At 41.2% G+C, this 13,126-nt stretch overlaps 1 protein-coding gene across 2 annotated transcripts in view; it reads left to right on the top strand.

The window, feature by feature from the left end:
• Positions 1 to 952: 952 nt before the first annotated feature.
• Positions 953 to 13,126, top strand: part of LOC121894754 (granule associated Rac and RHOG effector protein 1-like) — a 34,946-nt gene continuing 22,772 nt past the window's right edge. Inside the window, exon 1 of one of the 2 annotated variants that reach the window (XM_042407585.1) lies at positions 953 to 1,020. The gene's annotated coding sequence lies outside the window, so the exon portion shown is untranslated. Of the gene's footprint in view, positions 1,021 to 1,519; positions 1,605 to 13,126 lie in introns of those variants that run through there. The other variant, XM_042407594.1, reaches the window with a different exon arrangement.

The raw sequence follows: 13,126 nt of genomic DNA, 5'->3' as shown, positions 1-13,126 counted from the left end.
ATAATTCTTGGAATTATAATTCTTATGACAATTTATGACACTAAACGCTTCATTTAAATAGAGTAACATTCATTTTTCTTCTAGTTGTTATTATGTTAATCACTGAGTGAATGGCTCAAGAGAGAGAACCAGTATGGTGACTAAAACATGCCCAGAAATAGCAAGCTTTTGTTGTAATAGTTTTGTTTTAGCTTCTTATCTCCTGTGGTCATGAACTAACATTATACTTTACACTTAACTAGCCCACAACTTCCGATTCAATTACTATGAACAAAAAATCGAATTATGTAAGACAAAATAGAAATAAAGTTTGGTAATTACATTACACAAACACAATCAAAACTGAAGTTCAATTTGTTAACTGTCTTGTCAGAATTTTTCAGGTTTGTCTGTTAAGGTTTTTCTCTTTTTTTTTCTTCTAATATCTCTCTCTCTGTTTCTTTTTTTTGTCCTAGTGTGACTTGTTCAAACACTGATTAAGATGTTTGCTTTTTCCTGATCATGGCTTCAATGGGTATTTTTGTATTTGAACCTATTTGATTTGTATGTCTTCATGTTTACAAAAATGCCAATTAAAAGGGAAAAGAGATTAAAGGTTTGGGTGGGTGGTGATTGTGGTGGGGAGGGGATTCAGGTTTTGTACATGATGCTGTACAATTTCCCAATGACCCCACAGAGGTTGAATACCTGGGAAACCCCCACCTGTCAGTCAGATGCTCTCCCTATTTGGATAATCATGGCCTGGAGGTGTGAAGAACCCTCACAGACATCTTACAATTTTCTATTTTTATATGAAACAACGCTGCTTTAATCCTTTAAAAATGTGAATTTAAACTCTGAAAATCCAATAAACAAAGATTTAAAAATGTGACGTTTATTTTGTAGACCTGAGTATTGTCAGTCAGTATATTGTTATTTTATTGTGATGGTTTCACCGGAAGTGTCTGTTCTTATTGCCGTCGCCTTGACGACGGGCACACAGTCGGGACTCGCTGTCAGGAGGGTGGATATCTAGAGCTGGTGAGCGATGCGGTGATTAATGTAACCTGTACTAACGTTTTTCTTGTGTTTTACTGACGCTGTCTGATTTCCTCCTGGTTGCGACGGCACTGACCAGTTGTTGGTCTGCGTCGGAGCTCCGCCGGGCCTCTTATATCTGCCTGTGCTCTCTCATAGCGCTCACAACCGTGTCGCAGAGAGCTAGCTGGGTAGCTAACGTTAGCTCGCTTAGCTATGCAGCTAGCCTGCCTAGTACCGATGAAACACCGATGCACCCATTATCGGACGTACTCTACTGTGGCATGCTCGTTTCCATTTTTCTTTCATAATTGAACAGTCATACCCATTGAAACACTCGGGCGGCTGTTTTCAGATAGGGCTACCAATGCATGTGGCATTTTTGTGCAACTATACGCGCATATTTTGGGATAACAGCTCCAATTTGATCTCTGCTGATGAAGCGCATCCGCCTAGCCGAGCGAGGGAGGAGGAGCGATTGGCGGTCTCGGTTATTTCTGTTTTCATTGCCACCAAGCCTTGTGTCTGCGGGCGATGCTTCACATTTGAACCATGTCTTGACAACGGATATAACCGTGGCGATACAGGTAAAACAACGATAATAAGGTAATAGGCTTTAGGCGTTAGCAGCCACCCGGTTTGACTGCATGTCCGATAACGGACCTCGGCATTGTTGGTTTTAACTTGTGCGCCGCAGTCTGTAACGTTAATCACCCACCGTACAAAAAAACGGAATGTAGGTTAACGTTAGCCAAACGGACGACACAGACGTGATTCAGATGCTCTAGCAGAGCAACTCGTGTATGTGGTTGACGGTAGGCTGACAATATTTGTAGGCTTAAAAGAAAAGTTGATTAGCCTGCGAGCTAGCGAGCGAGTGTCTGGTTGTGTGTGGCCACTGGGCGAGTGTCACAGTCGGTAATGGGCACCGGGCATCTAACTGACCGTCTGTGTACGCTGTGGCGGATTCATGTCAGTGGCTTTTCTAATGTGTGGCATGTTGATACTGTGATTTCCGGCGGCACTGCATTTAGGGCGTTAAAAGGCCGTATTAATAGCTGCGACATAGTGTTCCCATGACTTAGGCCGTGTCATCCCAGAGAGTTTCGATGAAACCGGCTCACTGCGCTTGCGGGGATTCAGTTACACCTCCCTGCTAAATAGTGATCGAGTTTTAAAATAGTCTTATTGGATAATACAAAACTAACCAACTAATCTAGATAGTTTTCTTTCTCATTGAAGTTGCAAAATAAAATAGCTAACAGTGCTTCGCTGTTGCATTAATACCCAATCGCCCATGCAGCGGCAGTACTATTATAGAGGTGTTGCAATCGTCTCCCTCGATGCATTTCACTGATAAACTGTGCAGATATAGTGGTTTGAATGCTTGGCTCGTGTCACTGAATACCTAGGGACTATTTCTTTCATCCATTTCTATAGACAGATGGCAGAGACTCGTACTCGGAGTAGTGACTTACACAACCACAGTGATGTTGGTAACGTGGCTTTATGCTGTATAGTCTCAACAGTACAGAGGATATATCTGGAATTGCATTAATAAATGACGTTGTCCCACATTTCTCCAGGGGGTGTAGGCATCTACAGTCTAGCCAGGGATCTGTCTTTTGAGATCATGTGGAATGTGTTTCCTGTTTTGGTCGCTGGAGTGTAGAAATTAAAGACGAAGCCACTACTTATGCAGCTGCCCATAAGATTTGATCATGAAGAACAAGGAGATTGTTAATGCTCACTATTTGTAGCATTTAGCAGTTGTTGGTTTAGATTTTTTTAGTGTCTTTATTGTCGTAATGTTAGTTATGTGATTTTAAGCTGTGCATTGATACCAGGTTGTTGTCTGAAGGAAATGTTATCCAGGGCTGCGAGGCTTTCATTATGTACAGCCACTTTACTTGTGGATGAGATGTGAATGTCGGCTATTGTCATTACTTTATGGGGAAAATGCTTGTTTTAAACAGAATTGAGAAATAAAATTTTGCTAGTGGTCTTGATGACATTGACATTTGATTTTATTCTACTGTAGTGGAAGGAATGGTTTTGTTTATGCTTCTTTATAAAGCCAAAGAGTGTGAAAAATGGCCCAGTATAAAGTTAAGACCCCCTGTAGTTTAAATTGTACATAAAGTTGTTGAAGATGGTGAATGTTAATATACAGTTTTGACTGTTATTAAAACTTGAATAAAGAGTTAATAAATAATAAATTCTTAGAAATAAGCATTTGTGTTAAGGTCATGGCCTTCCTTTCATTGAGTTTTGCAGGCTTGTACAGCTTTCATTGAAGCGACCCTCAACCTACTTGTTGACATCTGCCACAGCTGTGTCACTATGGAAATACGTGCTTTGCTCTGCAAAATTCCTGTCTCTGTTTAAACTCATTCTCTCTAATGGCTGATTCAACTGGGTGCCTGAATGCTCTTCACAGTCTGTGGACCAGTGCTAAGGCCCCAGTTGTTTCACTTCTTTTTTGCTGTTTGTGTTTGTCAACATGTGATATGACCAGGAGTGACACTTTTCCTCAGTCTAACATTGAATCCGGATGCATGTGTGCGGAAGTTGACCTACAGTCACAAGATTACTGTTTGTGCTTGCCTCGGGTGGAGTACAGGCCCAGCCTGTGCTGTACTGGCACTGTCTCCACAGGCCTGAATTATATTTCCTTCAACAAAGGAGCTTTCTAGTGATTCTCTTGCTGCACAGTTTTAGATTATTCGGATGAATGTCACAGGGGCATCTCTGCCGGGGGAAGGGGTGAGTTAACCCAGGCCACGATATTTTTAGAGCTGAGGAATTCTAACATTTGTGGTTGATTGTGTGTTGATTTGAGCTTACTTCTCTCAAATTGGAAATGACAGATTACTTGAATTTTTGCACTTTGTTCTTTTTAAAGCACGTGTCTGTTGCCACTTAGTATTTCATCTCTGAAGTTTGAGATTTTGAAAAAAGTCGTCTTCCTCAAGATGATATCATAGGAATGACTGGTATTAGTGGAAGGAAACTAAATGTTACCTTCAGTTTGTAGCTGACACTTGGCACCTCCTTACAGATATATTCTTTGTCAGTTAGGGCTTGGTTGCATTTATAGCAGCCTTTGTCAGGGCTATACTAACTTTTCATGCCTGTCAAACCTTTATGGCAGGACTCACTGTTTGCATCTTGGTAGTAAGTGAGTTAGCTGTAATTCAAACAAATGGTCTGATGTCAAAGAAATTGTCTTATTGGCATTAAAAACAAGATATAAAAATACCTCCAAGTGTATAACATCATATTATACTTGATACAAATATTTTGACAGTATGGTTATGTAGCAACTATGCTTTGTTATTGAAATATTTTAAAACTATGATGTTATTGTAACATATTGGGACACGGTGGTTTAGATGCTTTGAAGTCTTACTTGGACAGTCATACTGTATTTGAAAGAACCTTTACTGATGGTGATCCCCCACAAAACGTACAGACAAGTTACACTTGCAATCCAGTGAATGTAAAAAAAATCATATTACTCCACTGGATTTAGATAAGAGAGCATTTTTTTCTTTCTGTTTTACAAACGGGACATCAAATTTAGACATTATGATAGTGATCATGTTTACTGGGAATCCTGTCCATTAAAACTAAGGAAAATGTGATAGTTAGGCCATGTTGTCCACCCCTGGCCTAAGAATTGGAAGCACAGCACGGTTTGGATGCGGTACCATCATTGTGTTAGATAATGTCCACCTACAACACGTTTTGCCGGCGCGTGCATCAGAGAGAAGCAGGCTTGTGTGTTCTGAGTTTGTATTGTGTGACAGGATTTTCAATTGGATGCACAAAACTAACAACACTATTTGCACTGGTGTGTGTGTCGGGGGTGGGGGGGTGCGGGGTGCGGGCGTCTGCTTCTTTTGTAACAGGGGATGTTTCAGCTATACATCTACTTCGATGCTGTTTCATCCACTGCCTAGTTAGCACAGCTGATTTTACACACCTAAACCAAATAGGCTATTTTCTAGGCAGAACAGAAGAAGAAGCAGCTAGCGGATTTACAGATGAGGGGGCGAGAGCTTGTAGCATGGGAAATCTCACCCTTGTCTCCTGGGAAACCAGTTTAGCCTGAGTTTGTGGTCAGCTATTTGCCCCTCAGTCAAATGTTCCCAGTGAGATGCATGAACGCTTGTGCACTAGAGATGATCAAATACAACAAGAATCAAGGCTACCATGAAACTCTCATGTAATGTGATACTTGTCTTTATTAATCCCTGCTGGAAACATTTTGCTTTTGCTTTTCCATGAGGTTGTCAGAAGTCAGGGTCAGCTACCAAACAGCAAACAGTGGAGTTGAAAGAGATTTGGTACGTTGATCAAGAGCACTTCAGCGGTGGCTCGAACCAGCGTCCACTGTTAAAAAGCATGGTTTCTGACGCTACACTCCGCTGTAGTCTGCTGTTATCATACCTGTCAACGTATTATACACATACGCTCTTCAAGCCATCAGCAGTAAAGGAGACTTTTTTTTATAACTCACAATTACCTGTCTTTAATGTATTTTCTGGATTTTCTGGTGTTAAAATAGCAGTTTTGTTGGTTGTGTGACCGAGCCTGAATTTCTGACTTTTATGGCACCTAACATGTAAGAATAAATTCTTACTTTTGTCCTGGCTAAAAATACAGCACTCTGGTGGCTGGCATGTAGCACAACCTGCAACCTCAGTATATAGCCTGCTCAATATAGGCTGAGGGAAGCATTTTCATCCCCACAGGTTGCCACCAGCCTTTCATGAATGGAACTGACGTCAGAGCCTTTCATCACAGCTCTCACTTGTTGAAACCCACTGGCTGGGCACACTAAACACACTCTATTGTACACTGCTATTCTGGAGAGGATATCTCAGCTAATTCTGTTTGCTTACAGTCTAACACTGAAAGGCATGTATGCTTTTTATGCAAAAGCTCTGATTAGATCAAATCAGATGAGTCTTTTATTTGTTGGCATTTGTGTGTCCACTGATAAGTCCGTTATCATCTTGATTCCCTTGGGACTTGAATGCAATTAGTAAATTCATAGTTTCTTTATTCTTTCTTATGGTGTTGGAACATATTTGATTAAGGCAAAGGCACATGTTGAAAAGTGTGTTTGCGTATGCGACACAGACCTGTGGGGCCCTCAAGTATGTCCTTTGTTAAGAGTGGCCTGTCTGCTATTTTTATTGGAGCCATAAGCTACTTACAATGTCTGTTATGACATTACAGGTTAGCCTAATATTATCCAGCCTGTTCACCAACTGTATCAGCCTCTTGACTGATGCGAGGTATTAGGTTTTGTCCTAACTTACTCAACAGTGGTTTGCTTCAGCAGCAGGGGAAGTTCAACCATTGCTTTAGAACTTGCAGAAGGTGCCAGGAAATACAAGAATTGACTACGATTTCACAGAAAAGTGAATATGAACGGCTTTTTTTTTATGATAAGAGTATCAAAGTAAATGTATTTTTAGCTCCAAACCCACAGAACAAAAATGGGGACCCAAACAGGATTAGTTGTGGAAACAAAACCAAACATTACCCACAGCCACCAAAACCTACAGCTGCCTACAAAGGAACTCTAGAAGACACACCATATTGATGACAGAAAATCTATTCTCGCAGTTAATATTAAATCTTAGCCAAGGCCTTTATTTTTCTCTTCCTCTCACAAAGTCATGCAGCTGCATGTGTGAGTGTGCGTGTTTTTTTTTTTCTGTGTGCTGGTATGAAGAGACCAGGGCCTGCCACAATACTCTCCTTGTGTTCTGTGGGCAAGAGGAGCCTGGCTCAGCTCCTGTCACACAGTTGCTCACGGCACTTGTCCTTGTCATTTGGACTGACCTCCTCGACCTGTCTGCAGATTCTCAGACTTCACTGTAGTTTATCTGCTCTGAGGAATGTCTTGAGTGGAGCTTCTCCTAACAAACACAGATTCTGAATCTTGTTTTTCAAAACTCAATTAGTACATTTTTATACATGTATGCTTTACACAATGACATGATATTTTGAGGCGATGTTTTGCAATGTGCGGTTGGTTTTCCTGACCTGCTTTTTTGTGCTCGTTTGAACCCACATTAAGAGGGTTCTGGGGAAATGCATTCCTTTGCTTCATTGGCAACAGATGTAGGGGAGAACATTTTTTTTCTTTGAGCTGAACCTTTTGGAGTTTCTAAAAACAGTGCGGTGTGGACCGTAGGGCAGCTGTTTTGCCCATGGAGGCTGAAATAGACTTCATGAGAGAGCTAATGCCGGGCTTGTGGCTAGAGCGTCAGAAGGCCTGTGTTTTCCTCACAGTGGCAGATGGATAAGGAGCTGTCAGCATGGGTAACAGCTGCCCCATCCGCAGCTATTAGGCTACCTTGCTGTGATGTGACGGCCACACAAATATGGCCGTGTATCCAAAAGTAACTCCTATAATGAGTGGCAATATCCTGAACATTACAGAAGTGGGCTTGTGACCGTAGGGTTGGCTGCTTCATTTCGTCAAATCTGTTGGGAAGTCTGTGTGTGTGTGTATGTGTGTAAGGGAATAAAATAAATGGCAAATGCTTCTCTACAGCCAGTGTGAAGGTGCCTTTGAGCAATGGTGCTAGTATGCTCGAGTGGATCTGCTCAGTGGCCAGTACTAGAAGGATGCAGATGTACTGGGCACCATCCCAGGTGTGAAGTGAAGGTTAGTGAAGGTTAAAGCAGAGGGTGTATGCATATTCAGAAAAGCCTCCCCAAAGAGCAATATTCAGTGTTGTTTTTCAGGCTTAGATTTAATCTTCAAAGTGAAAACAAAAAGGATCTCATTAGTATTTTGGAGCTTGTCACAATGTGCTAGAATGCTACTGCTTTAAAAAAGGTTATTCAGGTTGTCTGTTGGTAGCTGCAGTTGTTTGCCTGGAGGTTTTCTCTAACAGGTAAATCATGCTTGGTACTATGATTTACTACATACCCATACCCAATGACATACTTGGCTTGACGTTTTTGTTACTGGCGACAGGGAGCTTGCTCCAGGAAACCTAAGCCCCTTCCTGTTGAAGCTGAGCAGCTGACATGAACGGTGAGCGTGGAAGTAGCACTAACATTAGCCCTAAGCAGCGCCTGCCGGAGGAAGGACATTAAAGTGGGCTGTAGGGCTGCCCCCAACCAAAGATTTTCCTAGTCGACTAATAGTCTTTAGTTCAAGCCGTTGGTCGACTAGTCGTGACACGTTTATGATATGAATTGAATTATTAAAATATATATTTTTTGGGGCATTAGAAAATGGTTAGAGTTCCAGGGCTGACAAAGAATGTTATAAGTAACATTGTTAACACTGAGCTACATTACATATATGTGATATTCTGTTATCACAATGGACTCAGTGATGAAGTTACGCCATTGGTCATGGTCCTGGCATAACTTCATTGGTTGCCTTGGCCGGGTGTCGCCACCTTCTGTATTCGTTGTTTCAAATTAAAAGCCCTTTAGCTTTTCATACATGGTAAAGGATGCAGTGAATCACAAAACTTTAAGTCATGGATCGGATCATTTTTCAGATCAGCAAGAAACCCCCCAAAAAAACCAAATATAACTTTGCTTTCCATTTATTCTGTAAAACACTTAAAGCAAGGAACTTTTTCCCATGGTCTTAAATGAAAACATTCAAGATGTCCAATGTTTAAATAAAATTAAAGTGCATTATGAGGCATGATACCTTCTTCCTTTAAACATGGTAGTGAATGAAACAATAGCCTGTGTCCACATCATCAAAACTTGATGATAACTTACAAACATGAACACACGTCTTGTCCTGCAGCTTAGCTTGTTGAACGAGCCACCAAACAATCGCTGAGGAAAAGAGCACCGCTAATGTCATTTAGCAGCTAGATAGCTAAACGGTGTGTAAACATGGTCGTTGCTCTTCAAAATCCCTGTTAGCGACACACTGTCTGTCCATGACTTGTAGCTACAGCAGTGTGTTTACTTTGTCTCCAATGAGACATCAAATTTTGCAATTTTTCCGCGGTTCACATGCGTGCCTAACTGTGGGGGGCGATCTCTAAGGATCACAGGTCCACCACATTCTGTTACACCACTATACACAGTCCAGCCATACTAGGTTTTCACCTAATTTTGCCAAGGCGCAGCTCCTGAATGGAGTTTGAGTTTGTTTTTTTTTTTCCTGGGACTAACAGACCAATGAAAACTTGGTTGACTAAGACTCTTCTATTTGACTTATGGTTGGTTGACTATTAGGGGGCAGCCCTAGTGGGCTGGCACAACTCCAGTGCATCCGGAGGGACTCTCCTATCACATGTATTTGTTTGGGTGCAATCTCTTAATACAGTGAGCCCTGCAACAGGAAGCTGACAGCCAATAGAGCCACCCCGAGAAGCCAGAAGGCCTCATTAATATTGATGCCATGTCTGCTTCTCTTGGGATAACCTCTGCTTGCAGAATTTTATAACTAGGAAGGAAATGTAGACCGGTAACACTCTCTAATAAAGTTACATAGATAAATTGTATCTGCCTGGAACAGCCATGCAACAAAGAAAGTAGCCCACAATTTTCTCTAAAAAAAAAAAATCTGGCTTTGGTATTCAGGCTGAATGGACAGTGACTCACTGCCCTTAATCAGTTCCTGCATTTGTTATTCACTTAGTTGAGAAGTGTGGAACCATAAACTACATAAGAAAGGGTTTCTACTCTCAGAAACAAAATACTGGTCAAATACTGGGGGGTGGGGAGGTGCTGAGCCAAACTTGGGAGAGACTCAGCAGCCAGATATTTCTGCGTTCTCTGTTTACAGCAGGAACGGCTGAGATTGACACTAAAATGAGAATAGCTGGTCCACCTTAAAGGTCAGTCCACCTTAAGTGAGCCTGGTCAGGTTAGGCTAACCCATTGTTGCTAACTCCAGGGCTGACCCCCTTCACTATTCCAGTAGTTGGGGAAACAACAGACGTGACTTTTCTTGGTTTGAGAAGCTGCAGCATTTAATAACTGACACACTGTAGCCTGTACTCAACATTTACTGCCAGATTGACAACTTACTGCTAACCTTCTCTGCTCTCTCGCTCTCTCGCTCTCTCGCGATTTGATGCACTAGTCAATGACTCAAAACAATTCCAAAATAACTTAGGGTGTTGTCGTGTGCACTCAGTGTGCGAATGAAATCATTAGTAGCCCATTGATATTAATGATCATGGGAGATTTTTGCAGCAGTGCTCATAATTCTACAGCGGCGCACTCCCACTGCAGCATGAATATAGAGAAACACTGAAATGATGAGATGTGACATCAACGGATGTCAAACTGACTGTGGATTACCACTGCTAATTAACAAAAATGCTAAATGTTTTCTCAAAGATTAAATATTTATCTTTTGGTTTTCCAAACCACTTTTCTAAAGCTGTCTCACCACTGGCCACACTAATTGTTTTAATTATTCCAAGCTGTGAGCAGCTTTAACATTTCACTTTGCATTGCATGTGAACATGTGACAAAATTCGATTTATGAAAAACAAAATGATTATATGGAAAGTACAGACTAAACAATGATGTCCAGTTGTGTTGTCTGTGGTTGCCTTACTGACCTGTTCAGCCCTCTTCCAAATACCTTGACTCACGTACTGTATTTCCATACACAACTGCCAACAGTGTGAAAGTGTGAGAACTGGAGTGATTAGCCTCAGGCTAGCTAAGCTCAGGTTTCCTGTTTACCTTGCAGAAGCTAATATCCTATTAACTATGTCAACTAGTAGGCTTCATGGGGCAAATGGCTAGTTCTCACTGTGGCTGTAATCCCTGGGATTTAGAGGTTAGCACTGTTGCACTAGTTAGCTTCTCTCAAACTGCCACTGAGTAACAAGCAGACGGTTGGCAAGTACTGTCCACCTGGAAAATGCTTCTTAAACTCGATCCCTTAAAGATGCAGTGGCTAGAATTTGGTGGCATCTAGCGGAATGGACTTGGCAGAAATTGATTATGATATTCATAAGTATGTTTTGATTAGTGTATAATACCATGAATATAAGAATCATGTTTTTGTTACCTTACAATGAACTCTTTATATCTACATAGGAAGCGGGTCCTTTTCCACGGAGCCCGCCATGTTGCACCACCATGTTTCTACAGTAGACAAATCAAACACTGGCTCTAGAGAGGACCTTTTGTGTTTTTTGCGAGTTTCGCAGCCACTGTAGGTTCTCCTACACACTTGGAAGGGGAGACTGAGGGGAGGGGTATTCAGTTGCTTGAAATCTGGGACCTCACTGCTAGATGCCACTAAATCTTACACACTGCACCTTTAAGAGTTGTCAGTGCACTGTACCTTGAATTTATTGGCCCAGTTTTTGGTTGATGGTGTGTTTTTGTTTGCAGTGCAGAAAACCTTTTTTTTTTAAACTCCTGGTTGTGGCCAAAAATCTGATAAATGACTATGGATAAGTGTCCAAATGTATATCTGTGGTGTGATTTATAGTACAGCTACAAATAAGTCTCATTACAGATTAAGTCCACTCATAATTACACCCATAGGAAAACACAAGGGGATAAACATGGAGGCAATGAATCTCTTAAATCGGGGCTAAAAAGTTTAAGAAGTGTGTTCAGTCAAATTAAAAAAGTTGAATATTTTGGTACACAACATCTCAGCAGTCTGGTTCCTGGCTTCAAAGGAACCATGCAGCTTTTTTGTAAACAAAAAAAAGTTTGCCTTCTAAGTCTAAGAGGTAAACAAGTAAGGCTGCCACTCTAGTATAAGTGTGTATGTCTTAAATATTAACAACTTGCCTGTTATTAAATGTTCAAAGTATGGGAAACACGTCTCTGTTGTCACTCCATGACTTCATTTCAGGAGGTCACTAGTTTCCCTCGCCTCTGTCTTTCCACTCGACTAGGGACAGATTTTTTTTTTCCCTTGCCGGGCGTACCCCACTGTTTGTGAAAGGAAGTGAGGTTTGAAGGTCAGCAGAACATTGGCGGGGATGCGGTAAGGCCACCACACAGCTGCTTAGCGTACAATGACAGCAGACTGGATGGTGTTATCTTGTTTGGGACAGTATTTTTTTTTTTTTCCCCTACAAGTTGCTTTTCCTGACTCATCCCAAAACACAGAAGCTTTCAGCATGGTGCTACACGATAACATAGTCTGAATGTTCCACAGAGAGATAGCCCCGCTGTGTAGGGAGCTGTGTATCTCACTGATAAGTCTTTCATGTTGATATTTGGTGTCCTATTAAGTGCAATATCATCAAGAGTGTGTCTGTATCAACCTCAGAGCCTACTGGCGCTCTACATAGCAAAGCAACAAGATAGTGGTGGGTTCTGTGAAAGCTACTCCTATAGTATAACAGTACAGTATCAGTATAACACAAAATCTGAACATCGAATCCTGTTTCCCAACAAAACCTTTTCCTGTTCAGATTTTTTCACTTTTTCCAATCTATGTCCATTTTAGAGTGATGGAAATACAAAGAAGACAAAATACTTTGTGACACTGATTTCAGATTGACTCAGACAGTTTTTTGTACAGTTGTATTTTAGGGCTAGTACTGCATTATTTCACAGTTTTTATACAGTGAAGAAATGTCATTACCGGTGTTAAATGTGACTTTGTGAAACCTGCAGAATGTAACCAGCTGACCTTTGCCTGTCTTTTAGTTAGATTACCGCTGTTACTTTAAATAAGAGATGTGTCCAAGTTCCCCTTGATCGTGACAATGACAAATATTATATTCATAATTAAGTGAAAAGGCCAAAGGGAGAAATACAAGTCATATAATGTTTGGGTATTGAAAGAGAGTATTGTGACTCCTACTATGTGTAGCTCAACAGACCTCTCAGTGTCCTTCCAACAATGGCTTCTTGCAGGAATTTCTCTTGCAGCTGTGTTCTGCTTAACCAGACACTGCCAGAGATTCTTTTCAGAGACGCTCTCTGTGAGGTATGGTGTTAGTAATCGTCTAGAAATGTACAACTTTAAACCACAGCTCTTTACCAAACTAATATAATATTACCACCGAGTTGAGACAAATGTGGCTGAAATCATCCTGAACCAATCAAGGCAGGAAAATAACAGTTTTTATCTGTCACTACAACAATGGATTCATCCCGA

The sequence above is a fragment of the Thunnus maccoyii genome, chromosome 1 (assembly GCF_910596095.1).
Source record: "Thunnus maccoyii chromosome 1, fThuMac1.1, whole genome shotgun sequence".
NCBI lineage: Eukaryota > Metazoa > Chordata > Actinopteri > Scombriformes > Scombridae > Thunnus > Thunnus maccoyii.
Note: the sequence above shows the minus strand (reverse complement) of the source record. Positions and strands in the feature narration are given on the sequence as shown.